General features: G+C 39.1%; 1 protein-coding gene across 2 annotated transcripts in view; it reads left to right on the forward strand.

The window, feature by feature from the left end:
• The first annotated feature begins 519 nt into the window (after positions 1-519).
• Positions 520-19,554, forward strand: part of FOXN2 (forkhead box N2) — a 66,231-nt gene continuing 47,196 nt past the window's right edge. The window contains exon 1 of one of the 2 annotated variants that reach the window (XM_012755478.2): positions 520-727. The gene's annotated coding sequence lies outside the window, so the exon portion shown is untranslated. Of the gene's footprint in view, positions 728-762; positions 1,019-19,554 lie in introns of those variants that run through there. The other variant, XM_012755488.3, reaches the window with a different exon arrangement.

The following is a 19,554-nucleotide window of genomic DNA, read 5'->3' on the forward strand; positions in this document are numbered from 1 at the left end:
TAATTCTACTTTAAGTTACAGTAATGACTTACATAGAGTTCCAAAAGTGCTTTCAAAGCCTGGGCAATGGTGGAAACCCACGGAACCTCGCGCTGTGAGGGCGGTGCTTGCAGCCCCAGCTCGGGCACCATGGGCCGTACTGCCGGGCAGAACCCTCGCCCCGCCCCAGACCACCTCGGCCACTCAGCGGCCGCGCCGCGCCTCCGCCGCACTCCTATAGGTCCTCCCCGGGACGAGCGAGGCCTTTCCATTTTCCCGCCTTCCCCTGCCCCTGCTCAGCCCGAAACCAGCACTGGCCCACAGGGTCTCCGCCCTGCCTTCCGCGCGAGCCCCGCCCTTCCGGACCCTGCACTTCACCCCACCCCGCCCGCCGTTCCGGGCAGCTCGCCGGTCCGGGCCCGTCCCTTCCGTAGGAGGTGCGAGGGGACCGGGAGGGGCGGGCCGAGCGCCCTCGAGGGGTCGCAGGGGGTGGGACCGGGAAAGGGGCGGGGCCAATCTCCTTGGCGCCGCGTTGTCATGGCAGTGGGGAAGGGAAGGAGGGGGAGGAAGCGAGCGGGAGGGGGATGTGGTGTTGCCGCGGCCGCCACCGCAGCTGCCGCTGCCTGCTCGTTGCCGCGTCTTCCCGGAGGCGGCTGCTGGAAGCCGCAGGGAGCAGCTGCGGCGCTCTGCCATATTGTGTCTTCCCCAGCCCGTCCCTGGCCTCCCCGCCGCGGCGGCCGAGCTGACGGTGAGTCCCGGGCCGAGCGGCGCCCTCCCCGGCCGGCGCCGCCCGGCGTCCGCGCTCCCCGCCCCGGCCCGCGGCGCCGCTCCCGGGCGCTGAGGCAGCGCGTGCGGCCGGCGCCGGGCGTGGGGCGCGGAGGCGGCTGTCCCGTGACGCGCCCGGACATTTTTGTCCCGTGAGGAATTGGCGCCGGCGTGGGGGCGTCCCCGAGCGTGCGGCTCGGGTACTGAGTGGGCTCCCGGGGGTGTCGGACGCGGGGAGCGTGGCCCCGCGAGGAGTTAGGAGTTTTCCTGAGAGGTAATGACCGCCCGGGAGCGGGTGTCGCGCGGCGGAAACCGCGGCCAGGGGTGTCGGCTCTCCGGCAGGCTTGGAGGTGGCGCCGGGGACGCTGAGGGCTCGACCCGCGGGGAATCTGCTGTTAGGGGTCGTGCCCACGCCCCTCGGGAGTCCTTGCAACGCCCCTCCCCCGGCTGGGAGCGGAGCGAGACTTGCGGGGCGTGGAGTCCTAGTCCGGCCCGGGCGGGACTGCTGGGCCCCGCGAAGTAGTGCCCGGGAGGGGCCGGGCGCGGCCGGGCGTTGGGGTGGACGGGCGGGGCCCGGATGTGGTGCAGGCCGACCCGGCACCTCCGTGCCCCTGCGCCGGCGGGCGCCTCGGGGGCCTTGGAGGGTGGCTGTCGTGGTGGGCTGGGAGCTAGTCTTTCAGCGCTGCAATATGGACACTTCCTGTTCGCCGCCTCCTTTGGGGCCGTGGTTACTTCTGCCCTTCAGTACCCTCTTTTCTGGCGAGGTGAGAGGTCTGCCGTGGGAGAGACCCTTCAGCCTTCTGAGTTTGTCCCCGGGCAGGAGCAGCAGATTTGGAACTCTGTAGGGGGGTGGGAGTTACGGGACAGCAGCCCATGTGCTTAGTACTCCATCCTCCACTCTTAACTCCACCCCCTTATACTCCTTTGCAGAACGCCTCTGTTCCCACTGCAGCTCCCTGGAGTTGGGGTGTGTATTCACTGGGAGCCACACGCGGGATATTCTTGCAATGGATTTCTACTTTAAAGTCTGTTTATAGCAGTCCCTGTACTTCATTTTTCCCCTTACTAGGAAAAAGTCTTAGTATGTAAAGAAAGGACACAGACTTTCCTCTACCACAACTCTGAGGTGAGGGGAGGAGGGCAGCTGTTTATTTCCAGGTTAGTTGAGGCTGTTTCTCCTTTCTTCTGATTGTGACAGCCACGTGGCCAGCTGAGTGCAATAGAGTGCGCTAGCGGCACTAGGGGCTGAGGTTGCTCTGGTAGCCAGGGGCTTTGTAATCGTGGGTAGCTTCGCATGCACATTTATCTTGGTGCTTTCTCAGATAGCGAAGTGGAAAAAGCTGAACCAAATTTATGTCCGTCCCTGTACCATACGAATCTTAAGACTTATCTATGTTAACTTGCAGTTCTCCCAAGGTGTATATTGACGTTTTTGCTGTCCTCTCCTGATTTGATGATTCATCTTTAAAATCTCAGCAGTGTTAGATATTCCTCATCAAAGAGTGATGGGGAATAATAGAATACTGTATTATGGAGTTTTCCAACTCTGGGGAAAAAATCATTTGAATTTCAATACCATTAATGAGAGAGTCTGATGTAATCAGAAATAGTGGCACTCTGGAAGATTTCTTTTGGATAGTTTTAGGCAAATGTCTGTTTTTTGTTTTTACATAAAAATTCAGATCGAAAAATACATAAATGACCAATGAAAGTACTTTTTTTAGGGATGATATAATACTGGTTTGATTTGTGTATGTGCACTTTTAAAAGCTTTTTTTTGAAAATTAATAAGTTAATAAATGTTAAGAGAATGAAATTTAATTTTTAGAATATATAAAAGAGTTGAAGATAAACTTTTGGAGAGTGAAGAATTTTAGAATTTAAGTACAATCTTTGGTTACTAATGCATCGTGTTTCATTTTGTGAATGCTTTGATAGATTTATTTCTGTAACATATGTTTTTCTTTGAATCAGTTTTACATGAAAAATGTTAAACCACAGGAAACACTTAAAATCTGCAAAAGAATTGTGTAGAGAAGTGTATAGCAGCACCATTTATTGGAATTTTAATTACCCCATAACAATGGTGCTAAATCAGGGAAGTTAATAAAGATACTTATATAAAGCAGGAAAGAACTTAATGTTTTTCCAAAACATGCTAAAAGATAACTTACATTATTAGTTATGGGATCTGACTGTTAAAATGAGACCTTAAAAAGTGCTGCACAAACAGGACTTAATCTTGTTCTTATGGCAGCATATTGCTTAGTTACTCCCTGTGTGTGTGTGTAATTTTTAATGTTCCTTTTGTTGATTTTGATTATCCTTTTAGTAACAGAATTTTATTAATACATAAATGCAAAAAAGGTCCTCCAAAAATAAAGGTTTAAGAGCCCAATGCTTTGCTAATTTTTTAGGGAAGAAATAGAGGTCTGCGATTTAATCCCTAATCTTAGGTTGAAGAGATTAGCACACATGAAATAAAGTTTACAACAAGAGAGGCTATAATTAGGGGTTTAACTCTATGATGCATGCAGGTGCTGTCAGTTAAGAGGAGAGGGAGACCTTAGAGGATTTGAGTAGAGAGGTGAGGCTTCTTGGAGAAAGTAGGGTGTTTGCTTTCTTTTCTTTTCTTTCTTTCTTTCTTTCTTTTTTTTTTTTTTTTTTTTTTTTTTTTTTTTTGAGACAGAGTCTCACTGTGTTGCCCAGGCTAGAGTGAGTGCCATGGCGTCAGCCTAGCTCACAGCAACCTCAAACTCCTGGACTGAAGCAATCCTTCTGCCTCAGCCTCCCTAGCAGTTGGGACTACAGGCATGCGCCACCATGCCCAGCTAATTTTTTCTATATATATATTAGTTGGCCAATTAATTTGTTTCTATTTATAGTAGAGATGGGGTCTTGCTCTTGCTCAGGCTGGTTTCTAACTCCTGACTTCGAGCAATCCGCCTGCCTTGGCCTCCTAGAGTGCTAGGATTACAGGCGTGAGCCACCCCGGCAGGCCAAGGTGTTTGCTTTCTAAAGTCTAACCTTCACATTACTCCCACTAGTCTTCCTGAAATTATATCACCCTAATGACTAACACCCCTTAAATTAAGCATGAATACCAAATTTCTTCTGAAGACCTTTCAAACTTTGGTTCTAGTCTTCTCCCATCTGTTTCCTTCTAACCTATAGAACACTATTCATTATTCACTACCTCAATGTGGTATAACAACTTAACTTTACTTCTTTATACTGTTGTTGATATAATCTTGTTGTTGGAAATGCACTTGTGCACATTTTCTTAACTACTGAAGATCTACTCAAGCTTGAAGGCTGTGAAATCTTGATTGCCCTGAGAGCCTTAGAATCATAGAATTTTAGATCCACCTTCTTTCCAACTGAAAATTCTTTTCGTTATTTAATAGCATATAATTCTTTTGGGCTATAGCATTCTATACTGCCTTGTTTTCATATAATAAATAATTTTCAAGTACTTACTATGTGCCGGACACTATTATAGGAACTGAGAATACAGCTTTGAACAAAACAAATTCCCATATTCTTTTTTATCTTTTAAGGTTTTATCACCCCAATTAGATTATAAGGTCTTTGACTACGTAGAGGAGTCCTATTTTCCCAGACATGCATTAGATGTTTAGTGAATATTTGATTATTTTCTGAATAAACGAAAGGTAGGACTTAGGGTATTCGGTGGAGAGTTGGATGGAAAGGTTTTTCTTTATAAGTGTAGGATGGTCTTGAAAACATCACTTTTGAATTTAAATGTGGTCATTACTCCCTCAAAATGGCATTTGAGCTGGGGAATTATATTTTAAAATCCTATTTGGGGAAATTTCATTTGAGTGCAGTATGTAGGACTAACTCTGGGAATGGAGAGGAATTGGAAGGAGAGAGATCTACTAAAGGAAAAATTACTAACTGTAAGAGGAAGGTTTAGGAGGGTGCTCTTTATCAAGAAGAAGGTGAGTTTAGTTAGCTCAGTGTAAGATGAGCGGGAGACATCAGAACATGACCTGTAATGACTAGAAATAAAGGTGTGCTGTACTGTAGAGGTGACAGCTAGTGTTACAGATTTTTATACAGTTAAGAGTTGAAGTATTTAAAACTGAAAATGATGCTTTGGGAAACTAAAATTTAAGGGGCATTTGCATATGTGACTTCATAATTAATTTTATAGACTTGAAAATGCCTGTGGTAATGTTTTATTGATAACTTTATTTCCACTATATGAGAATACTTTTTCTTTCTTGCCACCAAAAGAATGTTTGTCATCATTTGTTTCCAAGGGATTTTTATTTATGTATCCCTAGTTTCTTTACTGTAACTTTTTAAATTTAAATAACTTTTTTATTTTAGAAAAGTTTTTGTGGTTACAGAAAAGTTGCAAGATAGTATACAGAGTATACCTTACCCAGTTTCCCTTATTGTTAACTTTTTACATTATTATGATACATTTGTCACAACTTTTTTTTTTTTGAGACAGAGTCTCTATTGCCTTGGCTAGAGTGCCATGGCCTCAGCCTAGCTCACAGCAATGTCAAACTCCTGGACTTAGTGATCCTCCTGCCTCAGCCTCCCAAGTAGCTGGGACTATAGGCATGTGCCACCATGACCAGCTAATTTCATTCATATATGTGTGTGTGTGTGTGTGTGTGTGTGTATATATATATATTTTTATTAGTTGTCCAGGTAATTTCTTTCTATTTTTTTAATCGTTTTTCCCTGAAAATAGGGTCTTATATTTATTTTTCCTCAAGAAGACACCCTAGGGCTTATTTTTAGGGGATGTGTTTTTTTTTTTTTTAAGTACGGTACAACAATCTACATTTATTCAAATATAGTTAAATTGTCTTCTTCTGGAACATCATCATAACTCTCCAAATCCCAAATTCCATCTTGAATTTCTTGTGATTCTATTTCCATTAGAACCATTGGCCCCAATCTCTCATGTCGAGAAATAGAGTTCTCATGGGGCAGATGAGAAGGGCTGCTCGTCTTTACGGCTCCATAATGAAATGCATGTGTTGTGCAGATATGCTGTGTAGCCATGCCCATCACTAGGTTTATTTTTGGGGTAGGGCTTATATTTCCCAAATGCTTAGAAATCCTGCTAGGGCTTATTTTATGAGGAGGTCTTATTTTCAGGGAAACATGGTAGTAGAGACGGGGTCTCACTCTTGCTCAGGCTGGTCTCGAACTCCTGAGCTCAAATGATCTACCAGCCTCAGCCTCCCAGAGTGCTAGGATTACAGGCATGAGCCACCACCCCCTGCCTGTCACAACTAAAGAAACAAAATTACTGCTTTACTATTAACTAAACTACATACTTTATTTAGATTTCACCAGTTTTTCCCTAATGTCCCTTATTCTGTTCCAGAATTCCAGTTTCTCAGACTTTTAAGAAACATCTGTCAGAAATTTTATAGAATATCCCTCAGTTGAGATTTTTCTGGTGTTTTTCTGATGATTAGACTGGGGTTGTTATAGGTTTTAGGGAGGAAGACAACAGAGGTGAAGTGCTTTTCTCATCACATGTCAAGGGTACACACTAGCAACATGATAAAACTGATGATGTTAATTTTGATCACATGGTTGAGGTCTTTGTTTGCTGGGTTTCACCCACCCACCTCCCTCCTTCCATACTGTATGGAAGCAAGTCACTAAAGCACAGCCCAGGCTCAAAGGCCTTAACCTAATTTTGATTCATTTATTTTTTATTTTCCTCAACCTAATTTTCCTTTCTATAAACATTTAAACTTGGACAGACATTTTACAGGCATCTGCCGTATTTACATGCTAAGACTACAATGGTGAGCAAGAGAGACACTATTCTTCTGGAGTCTGCCTGATTTAAACATAAAATAGGATTTGTCTCCTTACTATAGGTCTTGATTTCATTGATAATTATAAACATAAAATTACTAAAGCCCTGAAAGGCTAAATAAAGCTCTTAAGTAGCCATTTAGAAGATATGCTGTTGTCATAAAGTTTAAATATGTGCACCATAAAAATAGCCATCTTTTTGCTCCCAACACAAATAATGGGAAATTACTTTGATTCTTCCCAAGTAGATATACTACTAATAAATTATTGGGATAATTTAATTACCCTTAGTTATCTCTTATCTTACAAGAAGTTTGCAGGTGTTATAAGAAAAATCTTGCCTGCTTGATAGTATTTTCATAGATTTTTTGGTGCTTCTGCCACTCAAAGCCTTTTTTTCTGAGAAGTGGTTTAAAAGGGGTGTTGGGGAACATACATTGGGAATAGAATGGGGACCCTAGGTTTTCTTTATAAGAAGTCATGATTATTTATGGAAAAGTAAATGAAGTTGAAGAAATAAACAACATTAATCAAGTTTTGAAAGCGATAACAAACCTTTTTGGAGTGAAGTTACTATATGCTTAATAGAAGAATAGAAGGGTGTGCTACCACTCTAACATGGGGAATGTTATTAATAAAACATACCAGTATTATTGGAGAATAAAATTTGATTAACTGAAGACTTGTTGAATAAAAATTCCAGTTAATTTTTTTCTAGTAAACTGAGTTAACCACAAGGCACCCTTACTTTGAACTCTTATTGAAATTCTTTCTAAAATGTATTGTTAATAAATTTTATATTGTATGTCCAACTGAGCAGAATTAATATTTAGTAATTTTTTTTGGAAAAGGGTGGGGAATGAGAGGGGTTCAATTTCCTTCTTTGTTTTTATTTGTTTGTTTTGTTTTGTTTTGTTTGAGACAGTCTCTCTCTGTTGCTCTGGGTGGAGTGCAGTGAAACGATCTTAGCTGACTGCAGCCTCAAACTCCTGGGCTCAAGTGATCCTCTTGTCTCAGCCTCCTGAGTAGCTACGACTACAGGAACACCTGGCTAATTTTTCTATTTTTAGTAGAGATGGGGTCTCACTCTTCCTCAGGCTGGTTTTGAATTCCTGAGCTCAAGCAATCCTCCAGCCTCAATGGTCTCTCAGAGTGCTAGGATTATAGGTGTGAGCTACCACGCCCAGGCAGAATTTAATATTTAAGTTTTACAGTGCTACAGGGTTAGCAAAGTTATTTTGAATTTTATACATCACCTTGGAGGTAAGGAATTGAGGAAATTGATAAATTTATATTCTTACGGTTTGTTTCTTTATCTTAAAAGGAAATACAGAAAAAATGGGAAGAGATTTCTTGTAAATTATTAAACAAGATTTTACTTTCACTTGCACTTTGCCTTTATGCAAGCCCTCCATCTTAAAAGTTCAATTTAAATGCTACCTCTTTCTATGCTGATTGAACAACATTTGCTAATCATCATAACAATAATTGCAGCCTATTAAGTGTCTACTCTGTACTGGCATGGTATTTCACTAGACATGTAAATATATAGTTTGATTTTCAGTAACAACCCTACAAGGAATGTTGTATTCTTATAAATAAAGAAACAGATAATGAGGAATAATGTAAATGCAGTGCTGGGTATTTGAACCCAGATCTCTCAAACTTTAAAAAAAAAATCCTTATTTGTACTAATCGGAAGTCTTTAAAAATGGGTATTTGCCAAGATGAGATCCTTACATCTTGATTTGTCCCCATGAAGGAGTAGGGAAGAATACAAAGTAGGAGAATCTAATATTTATATAATGCCTACTCTGGTAGGAATGCTGCTACTTTATTGCTGTAGTAAGTTAAGTAAATGGTATTATTCCTTGGAACTAAAGGAGATTCAGTCATTTGTCAAAGATTGCATAAGTAAGTCTGTGGCTGATGGGTCTACTTGACTTCAAAGCCTTATTACTCTTCCACTTTTCTAGTACAGCATGCTGCTATATTTATTTATTCATTTAAACATTTGCTCACTAAATGTTACGGTCTGTGCCAGAGCATAAAAATGAATGTATTGAATTATGCCTATAAGAATTTGTATTCTAGTATAGTTCCTCCCCTCCCCTTTCTTTTTCTTTTTTTTTTTTTTTAAGACAGAGTCTCACTCTGTTGCCCTGGGCTAGGGGCTAGAGTGCCATGGGGTCAGCCTACCTCACAGCAACCTCAAACTTCTGGGATCAAGTGATCCTTCTGCCTCAGCCTCCTGAGTAGCTGAGTTTACAGGCATGCGCCACCATGCCTGGCTAATTTTTTCTATTTTTTAGTTGAGACAGGGTCTCGCTCTTGCTCAGGCTGGTTTCAAACTCCTCCTGAGCTCAAGCAATCCTCCCGCCTCGGCCTCCCAGAGTGCTAGGATTATAGGCATGAGCCACTGCGCCCAGCCTAGTGCAGTATTTCTTAAATGGGTGATAGAATTGATATAAATTGTGACCAGCATTTATTGATTCAGACAGGGTCTCACTCCATTGCCCAGACTGAAGTGCAGTGGTGCAGTCATAGCTTAATGTAGCCTTGAGCTCCTGGGCTTGAGTGATCCTCCAGCCTCAGCATCCCAAGTAGCTTTGCCACCACATCTGGCTAATTTTTAAATTTTTTGTAGAGACTGGGTCTCACTATGTTGCCCAGGCTAGTTTCAAATTCTTTGCCTCAAATGATCCTCCCACCTTGGCCTCCAGTTACAAGTGTAATTCCAGCACCATACCTGGCTGTGACCAGTATTTCTTAAAAACCAAACATTTTAGGCCAGGTGAGGTGGCTCATGCCTCTAATCCTAGCACTCTGGGAGGTTGAGGCTGCAGAATGTGGAGGATCACTTGAGGCCAGGAGTTTGAGACCAGCCTGAGCAAGAGCAAGACCTTGTCTCTACTAAAAATAGAAAAAATTAGCCAGGCACCATGGCGTGCACCTGTAGTACCAGCTACTCAGGAGGCTGAGGTAGGAGGATTGCTTGAGCCTGGGAGTTGGAGGTTGCAGTGAGCTATGATGACGCCACTGTACTCCAGCCTGACAGAGCAAGCCTCTGTCACATACAAACAAACAAACAAAAAAACCCCCAAACAATTTAATAGAAAACTTTAGTGCATCATACGTGGTAAGGGTAAAAGTATTATATATGTTATAGATCTCTATGAAAAAAAAATATTATTGTGGGATAGCATTAAAAGTTTGAGAACTACTGGTCTAATGGCAGAGATGGAAAGGTAAGCAAATAATTGTGAATAATCATAATAGCAAGACAGTTCTATAATAGGATCTGTATGGGGTGCGTTCTATAATAGGATTCTGTATGGGGTGCTAGGGAAGCGTGATGGATAAAGAAAATAATTCAAGGAAGGTTCCCGAGAGATGACTTTGATCAGTTTTAAAGCATGGGGTAGAAGGCCTTAAATACATCTAAAAAGTGTGAAGGAGTGAGAGTGAAAGTTTGGATAGTGTGAAATAGGTATCTGTATTCCTGTATTTATATTTTTGGGAACTTGTAGGCCATGTAACACCAAAGATTTTATTAGACCATGGTTTATCTGGACTTTCATGGTGTTCTTTTGCTAAAAAGCAAATACATATTGTATTTGATTCCATCATACAAGGTAGGAACAATTTTAGGAATAGAAAATTTGACCATGTGACATATATGCAGTATAACATGGTGATTATGAGCACAACTACTTATAAAAGTGATCACCAAAAACAGTTAAGCTGTTTTGAGGTGACTGTCAAATGTTCTTTTTCTTATGTTCTGTCATCTGTTAGTGGACTAATGGTACAAGATGCTAAAGTTTTAATAAAACTTTTTAAGAGAAAAAATTGTTGGTTCACTTTTTCTTTGATTTGGGAATACCACCATTATTCAATTCTGAGGACACCTAGGGGCCACTTATTAAAACATAAGTAACAGACCCCTTGCAATAAGCCAGTTTGCAAACTTTATCTACAGCTGTGTTTTATGTGACTTGTGGTTTATTTTTTCCCCAAATTTTGCATTTTTTTATCGAAATTTAAACATTGGTGTATTTTACACACAAAATCTAAAATTCTGTTGTCTCTTGAAAAATTGGATATTGTAGCAGCATTAGTTTCATGTAATAATTGGCTAAAACTTATAAGTAGCTACACTCTTTTTAGGTAAGTTAGTGTCTATTGTCTTACAGCAGTCCAGCTTCACTCATTTGTTGCCTACCTGACCCCTGTAGGCATTTGAAATACCTGTTTTGTACCTTACTTTGTAAGGTGTTTTTAAAGGAGGATTTTGGTCTTTGAAGGATAATTCTGCTGAATACTGGGGAGAATGCACTGGAGGAATATGAGAAGAGCCTAGTTAGAATGTTAGTGTAACAGCCCCTTTTCTTCTGAACCCATAGTACTTTGTACCTTTCTCAAAGCAGTTACTGTATATAGCTTTCTGTTATAGTTAAGCATGTTATTTATCTCTTCAACTAAATTGTAAATACTTCATGCATCATAGATGCTAGAACAAAGTACTTGTTGAATTATATGTATTTTTGATAATACGATGTTTGTAACAAAAATGAGTTTTCTTGGCAGTTTTAGAGTATCTCTTAAGTGAAAAAATCTTTTGCACATTTTAAATATTTGCAATTTATCCTAAGAATGAGTAAATGTCAAATACTTTTAAGCATATATTACATGTGAGAAACAGAGCAGGTAGGTACTATGTAATAAGATAGTAGACTTTTAATTTATTATCTTGTTTGTCAGACATCAGGATGAAACAGTGTGGGAAAATAGTCTCTTGTTTTGCAGTGTGATTTTATTAAGCTATTTTAAAGATTATTTCAAAAGGTTTTTGTTACTCTTTTTTATGCTGATACCTAGAAGTAGGTTTTTTTTTTTTTGAGACAGAGTCTCACTCTGTTGCCTGGGCTAGAGTGCCATGGCGTCAGCCTATCTCACAGCAACCTCAAATTCCTGGGCTCAAGCAATCCTTCTGCCTTAGCCTCCCGAGTAGCTGGGACTACAGGCATGTGCCACCATGCCCGGCTAATTTTTTTCTATATATTTTTTTAGGTGTCCAATTAATATCTTTCTAATTTTTAGTAGAGACAGTCTCGCTCTTGCTCACGCTGGCTTTGAACTTCTGACCTTGAGCAATCCACCTGCCTAGGCCTCCCAGAGTGCTAGGATTATAGTCATGAGCCTCCATGCCTGGCCGAGAAATAGTTTTAAATTAATATCAGCAGTAGTTTTTCATTTTCCTAAATGTTTAAAATCCTTTTTATTCTAAAAGGAAGCATAAATGCAGAAAGCCACACAAATGTATAGCTTAGTGAATATTATAAGGCCATCACCAATGTAACCATCTTCCAGGTTAAGGAATAGAATTTGCCAGCTACCTTAGAAGCCCCTCCCACGTGCCTTTTCAGAATAATAATCATCCCTTTCCTTCAAAAAGTAACCACTACTCTGGCTTTTTTGAAAATCAGTGAAGTTTTTGGTTTTATTACCCAAGTATGTATCCCTAGGCACTATAGTTAAGCCTGCTTATTTGCAATGCTTGTTTTCTTGCCTTTTTTTGTACAACCCCCTTACCTGTTTTCTTTTTAATTGTTAAATTTTCTTCTTTTTTACCTTCTGGTACTCTTAAGGCCTTATTGTGCTTATTTTTTTCTTGTATTTCTTTAAGTCTTCATTTCTGAAAAAATTTTTTTTCTTTTTCTCCTTCTTTTTTTTTTTTTTTGTGACAGAGTCTACCTCGGTTTCACAGGGTAGAGTGCAGTGGCACCATTATAGCTCATTATAGCCTCAATCTCCTGGGCTAAAACATTCCTTCTGCTTCAGCTTCCCAAGTAGCTGGGACCTATAGACACACAGTAGCACATGTAGCTAATTTTTAAAGTTCTTTTATAGAGACAGGGTTTTACTATTGCCCAGGCTGGCCTCAAACTCCTGGCCTCAAGTGGTCCTCCTGTCTTGGCCTCTCAAAGTGTTAGGATTATAGGCATGAGCCACAGTATCCAGCCTAGAAATGTTTTTTTTCCTTTTATTTCACATTCTTTCTTTAGCTCTGTCACCTCATTTCTGAGCTTTTCTAATTCTAATATATATTATTCTTTTATGTCTTTTATAATTTTTTATTTTGAAATAGGAACTTTTCATCTCTTCTATGAGCATTTCTTTCAGTCATGCTTTTATTGTCTCTAGGGATATTATTTTATTCTCTATTTCTTTTTCTTAATTATATCTTTGCATAGGATTCAACTTCAATACTTTTACTCATTTTTTTTATATGGAATTGGTTTCCCTGAACTTCTAGGAGGAGGCTTGGTTCAGATAGCTCTTCTATCTTCATGGAGTTCTCTTGTGTTATTTTTATTTCAGAGATTTGTGCATGATTAGAAATTATGGTAGATGGCTTTCAAGATTTTCTGGATCTGTTCCACCTTGGCATTTCTAGCTGGACCATTTATTTCCTTCACCTTGTTTGTTCATATCATGCTCAATTTTGTTTTCATTCCCAACACTTAATCCTAAGTGTGGGGCACTATTTTGGAAAAGGTTTCAGGGATTCAAAGGTACTAGACTGCTCCAGGCCTTGCTGTGGACCTTGCACTTACCTGCTATTGGAGTAGCTTCAGCTTCTAACAAATTGTCTCTCAGTGCAATACCAGTGTCTCCCAGTGGATACCATCTGGCTATTTTGTGCATCTGTTCTTAAGTCCTTCAGACACTTGATTGCTTCCCTCTGCTTTTTCTTACTTAGACATTGACAGAAAACAAGCTTGCAGCTATTGGTGATTTGTTTCAGTGCTTTGTGTTTTGGGTTTTGTGGGGGGTTTGCTCTCTAGTTGCTATGTTTTTATGTAAAGATTCACAAGGAATCAAAAATTTGCTGCCACAGTTGGATACAGTGGCTCACGCCTGTAATCCTAGCACTCTGGGAGGCTGAGATGGGCAGACCACTCAAGGTTAGAACTTCGAAACCAGCCTCAGCAAGGCGAGACTCCATCTCTACTAAAAATAGAAATTAATTGGGCAACTAAAAATATATGGAAAATATTAGCTGGACATGGTGGCACATGCCTGTAGTCCCAGCTACTTGGGAGGCTGAGGCAGAAGGATTGCTTGAGCCCAGGAGTTTGAGGTTGCTGTGAGCTACATCATGGCACATCATGGCACTCACTCTGGTGCCCGGGCACCAGAGTGAGACTCTGTCTCAGAAAAATAAAAAATTTACCGCCACAACAGCTGCTGTCTTCCCATATTCCTCTCCAGGATAATTTTAATTTGGGATGAAGTCATATCTTTTTTCCTAAAGTCGTGGCAAAGCCTTAACTTTTTCATTTGGTCTAAAATCCTTACCTCTTAATGTTGTCTGCTGATTTTGCATGTCAGAAAGCTCAGAACTTGTTGTTTTCACCTGATTATTTCTTCTTAGCTGATATAGCATTTAAGAATCTATTAAAGATCCTTTGGGGAACATATGAAGGGGTTATAGGATTATCTTTCTGTGACAAATATATGAGTGTTAGTACTGTGACATCTTATGTTCTAGCTCTTTTTAGTGTTTGATAGTTAACATGTACTATGTAGACCTAGGGCCACTTTTAAATTATGGAAGAAGAATTGGGTTTAATACCTTAATATACTGATTGGTTAGAATTTTGGAAACTTCTTTGTTGATTTTATCTTGTTTAAAGATAATTTTAGAATTAAATAACCAAAAAGTTTAATATGTAATTCTTTTAATGTTTAGACGAACAAAAAGATTTAAATGATTTGTACAAGGTGAAGATATTCATTTAACAAACATCAAATGCTTGTTACATGTTAGGAATCAGATGGAGGTAAGTAAATATTAATAATTGTGTTGTGAGACCTACCCTTCTAGACATAGATTCAAGGGTATTGTAGGAACACAGAGGGACTAGGAACTAACTTTTCCCAACAGGCGGGGATTGGGTGAGGTGGATTGTTAGTCATAATGAAGGTTTATTAATGGTGTATCAGTACCTTTAATACGTTCATTGTAATTTTTTCTTTTTTAAATTAATATATTATACATATTTTGAAGGTGATGTGATATTTTGATACATGTGTAAATGTGTAATGATCAAATTTGGTAATTGGGATTTCTATTAATATCACCTCAAATATTTATCTTTTTTTTTTTTTTTTTTTTTTTTGAGACAGAGTTTTGCTCTGTCACCCCAACTAGAGTACAGTGGCGTCATCATAGCTCACTGCAGCCTCAAACTCCTGGGCTTAAGTGATCTTCCTGTCTCAGCCTCCCTTGTAGCTGGGACTACAGGTACACACCACCATGCCTGGCTAATTTTTTCTATTTTTAGTAGAGACGTGGTCTTGCTCCTGCTCAGGTTGGTCTCAAACTCCTGAGCTCAAGCAATCCTCCTGCCTCGGTCTTCCAGAGTGTGTAGGATTATAGGTGTGAGCCACTGTGCCTGGCCAAATATTTATGTTTGTGTTGGGAATATTACAATTCTTTTCTTCTAGCTATTTTGAAATACATAATAAATTATTGTTAACTATATTTTCCTTACTGTGCTGTTGAATACTAGACCTTATTCCTTCTCTCTGACTCTATTTTTGTACCCCTTAACTTCTCTTCATCTCTCCTCTCCTCTCTTCCCTCCTCAACCTCTAGCAACCACTCTACCTCCATGAGATCCACTTTTTTTAGCTTCCACATATGAGTGAGAACATGTGACATTTTTCTTTTTGTGTCTGGTTTATTTCACTTAACATAATGACTTTCAGTTCCATCCATGTTGCTGCAAATGACAGGATTTCGTCTTTGTTTTTATGGCTGAATAATATTCCTCTGTGTATGTGTATATATGTGCTACATTTTCTTTATCCATTTATTGATGGACGCAGGTTGATTTTATATTTTGGCTATTGTGAATAGTGCTTCAATAAACATGAGTGTGCAGATACCTCTTCAATATACTGATTTCCCTTATTTTGGATATATACCCAGCAGTGGTAATGCTGAATCATATGGTAGTTTTAGTTTTTTGAGGAAGCTGCATACTGTTTTTCTTAATGGCTGGTCTACTTTACATTCCCACCAACAGTGTATGAGCGATCACCTTTCTCCATGTCCTTGTTAGCATTTGTTATGTTTTGTTTTTTGGATAATAGCCATTCTAACTGTAGTGAGATGATAGCCCATTGTGGTTTTGATTTTCATGTCCTTTATGATTAAAGATGTTGAGCATTTTTTTCGTACACCTATTGGTGATTTGTATGTCCTTTTTGAGAAATGTCTATTTGGGTCTTTGCCCATTTTTTAATCATTTTTCTTTTTTTGCTATTGGATTGAGTTCCTTATATATTCTGGTTATTAATCCTTTGTTAGATGGGTAGTTTGCAGATATTTTCTGCCACTTTATAGGTTGTCTTTTTTTTTGAAACAGAGTCTCACTTTGTTGCCCAGGCTAGAGTGAGTGCCGTGGCATCAGCCTAGCTCACAGCAACCTCAAACTCCTGGGCTCAAGCAATCCTGCTGCCTCAGCCTCCCGAGTAGCTGGGACTACAGGCATGCGCCACCATGGCCAGCTAATTTTTTCTATATATATTAGTTGGCCAATTACTTTCTTTCTATTTATAGTAGAGACGGGGGTCTCGCTCTTGCTCAGGCTGGTTTTGAACTCCTGACCTCGAGCAATCTGCCCGCCTCGGCCCCCCAGAGTGCTAGGATTACAGGCGTGACTCACTGCGCCTGGCCTATAGGTTGTCTTTTTATTTTCTTAATTGATTCCTTGGCTGCACAGAAGCTTTTTTGCTTAGTATAATCCCATTTGTCTGTTGCTTTGGTTGTCTGTGCTTTTGAGATCTTATCCAAAAACTATTTGCTCAAACCAGTGTTCTGTAACATTTTCTGAATGCTTTCTTCCAGTAGTTTCATAGTTTGACGTCTTACATTTTAGTCTTTAATCCATTTTGTGTTAATTTTTGTGTATGGTGAGAAGTATGGGTCTAGTTTCATTTTTCTGCATATTGATATCCAGTTTTCCCAGCATCATTTATTAAAGAAGCTGTCCTTTCCCCAGTGTATGTTCTTGGTGCTTTTGTCAAAAATCATTTGGCTGTAAGCACATAAGACTTATTCTGGGTTCTCTATTCTGTTCCATTTGTCTGTGTCTGACTTTATGCCAATATCATGCTGTTTTGGTTACTATAGCTTTGTTTAATTTGAAATCAGGTGGTGTGATGCCTCCAGCTTTGTTCTTTTTTGCTTAGGATTTGCTTTAGCTATTTGGAGTCTTTTGTGGTTACATATAAATTTTAAGATTGCTTCTTCCATTTCTGTGAAGAATGTCATTTTTACTTTGAATAGGGATTACACTGAATCTTTGTGGTAGTATAGACATTTTGTTTTACATTTTAGTTTTTTATTTCAGCATATTATGTGGGTACAAATGTGTAGATTCTGTATATTATCCTTGCCCCCCACCCCCTGAGTCAGAGCTTCAAGTGTGTCCATCCCCCAGATGGTGTTCATCGCACTCATCATGTATGTATATATCCATCCCCTCCTCTCCGCTCCCATCTGCCTAATGCCTGATGAATGTTATTCCTATATGTGTACTTAGGTGTTTATCAGTTAAAACCAATTTGATGGTGAGTACATGTGGTGTTTATTTTTCCATTCTTGGGATACTTCACTTAGTAGAACGGGTTCCACCTATATCCAGGAAAATACAAGAGGTGCTGTATCACTGTTGTTTCTTATAGCTGAATAGTACTCCATGGTATACATATACCACATTTTATTAATACACTCATGTAGGTATAGACATTTTAACAGTATTCTTTCAATCCATGACCATGGGATGTCTTTCCATTTTTTTGTGTTCTCATCAGTGATTTGTATTAATAGTTTTCCTTACAGAGCTCTTTCATATCTTTGGTTAAATTTATTCCTAGGTAGCTTTTATTTTTTCTAGCTATTGTAAATGAGATTACTTTCTTGATTTCTTTTTCAGACTGATCACTGTCAGCATATAGAAACACTGCTGATTTTTTGTATGTTGATTTTTATATCAACTTTACTAAATTCATTTATCAGTTCTAAATTTTTTGGTTGGATCTCTAGATTTTTCTAAATAGACGATCATGTTATTTGCAAACAATGATAATTTGACTCATTCCTTTCTAGTTTGAATGCCCTTTATTTATTTCTCATGCCTAATTACTCTGGCTAGGACTTATTCTGTGTTTTTATAAACTTTTTCATTAGTAGTACTTCATATAAATAGATTTACTGTAGACTTTAATTACTACTTTAAAATAGTATATTGTTCAGATGGAATTAAAGTAATATTTTATAAGTTTTCTTTTGCAATAGTACTATTTTCCAAATACCTCTTAAGTGGAGAACTGAAATTTAGGAAGTGAAAAGATAACAAAACAGAATGGAAAACATAGTATCAAGTATAGTATTCTGTACTTGAATGGTAAATTGCTCAGTAAATGTTATAATGAACATCTTATTTCATTCTTCAACTTTTTGTTTCATATAGTTTGATTAAAATATCTTCTTTGTTTAATTGAAACAAAACTTGATGTGGTATGGTTTGAGCATAATTTTCCCTTTGTACTTCTAATCTAATGGGCAGCAAGTTAGAGCTAAGCTCTCTACTTTCTTGAGATACTCTCCTTAGGGATGTTGAGTCCATCGTTTTCTGTTCTCCTCTGGTTAACAATACTTTTGACTTGGTCTGGATTAAGTACCTTTTAGGGTTTAGAACTTTAATGTTTAAAAAGTGAACCTATGTCTGTTGTTTCTTTGGAGCTATTAACACAAATAATTACAGTAAAAGAGGTTATATAAATGCAATTGGAACATAGTGGGAGAGATTAAAAATCCCTAATAGAAGAAGTTGAAGTGGTAATTATATGGAGGAGTAGTCATTAAATAAGGCCTTAAATATTAGGGTTTTGACTGAATGATGGTTAGGAAGGTAGACATTTGTTAGGATAGCAGGAGCAAGCATACAGAGAAATGTACACGAAGTATTTGAACAAGATGAGCATAGTTTGGACTAACTTCAAGTAGAAGAGCTTGAAGGATGTAGATATTGAGTCAGATATATTAATAATAGTATGTACTTTTTTTATTCATTTGTATTTGTATTTATGAAGCAATTTAGGCAGGATGGTAGCTAGTGTAGTAATGTAGTGTAGTATAGTGCCCATACTTCCAGTTTTGGGCATGCCATTTAATCCCTCTGTCTGTTTCCACATATAAAATGGACACTAATGATAGCAACTACCTGATAGGGTTGTTATGAAGGTTAAGATTTAATATTAATAAAGCAATTTAAAACAATGCCTGGTATAAGTAAGCATTCAGTGAACTTTTTTAATGTAAGAAGGTACTATCTCTTTAATCCTCTGTGTGTATATGGAAAAAAATATATATATATATGTACACACACACATACACACGTCTGTGTGAGTGTCATGAAATGTATACGAACTTAGGAATGGTACATAGAGGAAATATGGGTCTTACATGTATGTATATATAGGAAAGCTAGCAATATTTGAATTTCAGTTTTGATTAGCATTTAAATTGTGGTAAAGTTCAATCATCTCATTTTAAAGATGGCAAAGTAGGTAGTAGCAGAGGTAGAACCAAGATTTGTCAGACAACAAATATTTGAGCAGTAAACAAAACTGACAATTAGCTCTGCACTTAACGGAGCTTGCGGTCGGGAAAGATAGATATTAAACCATTTCGGGTGTGTTAAGTATTATCAAAAGCATAGGGTGTCATAGGAGACTAGAACTAGGCTCTTCTTTAGCCTGGCATTTTAAAGAATTCTTCCCTCAAGATTTTTAAGCTGAAATGTGAATAATATATAGCAGTTAACCAGGGTTAGGTAAACTGAAGAGTGCTCCAGGCAGAGGGAATAGCATTTGTAAAGACTCTGAGGAAGGGGAAAGCAT

Source organism: Microcebus murinus, chromosome 3 (genome assembly GCF_040939455.1).
Source record: "Microcebus murinus isolate Inina chromosome 3, M.murinus_Inina_mat1.0, whole genome shotgun sequence".
NCBI classification, from domain to species: Eukaryota; Metazoa; Chordata; class Mammalia; order Primates; family Cheirogaleidae; genus Microcebus; species Microcebus murinus.